The 1,769-nt window shown below is 33.6% G+C and overlaps 1 protein-coding gene across 1 annotated transcript in view; it reads right to left on the bottom strand.

Moving 5' to 3' along the window:
- LOC101861456 (ephrin type-A receptor 4a) overlaps positions 1–1,769 on the bottom strand; it is a gene marked incomplete at both ends in the record, with an annotated part of 10,958 nt that overhangs the window by 8,678 nt on the left and 511 nt on the right.

The raw sequence follows: 1,769 nt of genomic DNA on the forward strand, positions 1-1,769 counted from the left end.
GGGGGCGGAGGGAAGGAGGGGGTCGTCTACATCCTATACTTGGCTGTCTGCATCTACTGCAATCTCAAGCAAAAGCAAAAACTCTGTCGTAGCAAAACAAAATTAGAAAAAACAAACAAACAGAAAAACAAAACAACAAAAAACAAAAACAAACAAAACAAGTGAAGCGAAATTTGCAAAATCCAAATGGGAAAGGGAAAAAAAACCTAAAGTCGCAGCTAATTAGCAAAAAATAAAACATTGTAAAAAAAAAATAACCAATAACAATTTTCCACAACTTTGTCATTGTTCAAGTCTGTAAGGCATTACTCAAGCGTTTACTCTAATGAATGTTCGTAAGAAAACTAACTCATGATAATATATTATATTTAATGCATCAGAAATCAAGGCAATTATGTACTTTACTTACATTTACCCATTAAAAAAATTCCTTTGTCTGCCTCAAATACGACTCCAATGACACACTGGCATAAATCATACAGAAAATATATTTATACCTTAAAACATTTAACAGTTTTCATAAACTCAACCCCCCCCCCCCAAAAAAAAAAAAAGATAGAAAAAAGATAATTTTAAACAATAATTTTTTAACCAAAAAACCAACACTACATAAAGGCTAAAATATATCAAGGAAACCACTTCTAAATTTAGTCCTCTAAGACTGCTTCTCAGAAAGATATCATTCAGATCTAGATCTATACGATAAGTGGGAAAAAAAACAAACCAATCCGAAAAAAAGAACATGATCACCAAAAGTGGCTCGAAAAGAACGTATAAACAACGCTGTAGGTAGAGTAAATAGTAAATAGGAGAACAAACTGAACTGAGTGGTCAAGTTATGGTCATCTGACTTACCGTGGCTATAGGCTTCACAATCCTTCTTCTCGCTACAGTTGGGCCGGTTCCTGGACAGAGAAACAGCGCAATAAATGGAAAGTTTAGTTTTAGGAGAGGGTTTTACGGCGCTCGCAACTGCATAAGGTCATATGAGCACCAGAAGATTAGAGGCGTTACAAGAGAGTAACAAACATAAAAAAGAAGAAGGGGAGATAAGGACGATAGATGTTTGATAGGATAGGACAGAAGAAGCAAACCACACCAGAGCACCCGCCAACCACCCACAACAATGGGAAACTCAGAAGTTTGCCTTCCTTAACGATAATAATATGATAACCACACATGGTAATATATATATATTAATAATGACGATAATAATCATATTAAAGAGAGCTATAATGATATTTTTTATCATCTTATTATATCATAATAATAATAACAATAATGATGAAACCAACAATAATACTATTTAAAAAAATCATATTCATCAATTATTATTATCATTATCATTATCATGACTATTATTAAATATATACAGAATATTTTTATCATTTTATGGTATAAATAAGAGTAGGCCAATTATGAGGAAACCAATTATAATATAATACCACTACTACTACTACTACTACTACTACTACTACTACTACTACTACTACTATTGCCACACTACTAACACACAACAACAACAATGATAATAATAATAATATTCTATATGTTGTTGTTGTCGTCATCGATCGAGCAACAGCTGAGCTCTCGCCCTTCTGTCCAATGACATGTACATAATACCAATATAAATAACATTATATCGGCACCTGTGCAGAAGAATGATGATTATGATGGTGGCTATAGGAATGTGTGTGTGTGTGTGTATGCGTGTGTGTGTGTGTGTGTGTGTTTGTGTGTGTGTGTGAGGGTGTGTGTGTGAGGGTGTG

Source organism: Aplysia californica, unplaced genomic scaffold, assembly GCF_000002075.1.
Source record: "Aplysia californica isolate F4 #8 unplaced genomic scaffold, AplCal3.0 scaffold00419, whole genome shotgun sequence".
Taxonomy (NCBI): domain Eukaryota; kingdom Metazoa; phylum Mollusca; class Gastropoda; order Aplysiida; family Aplysiidae; genus Aplysia; species Aplysia californica.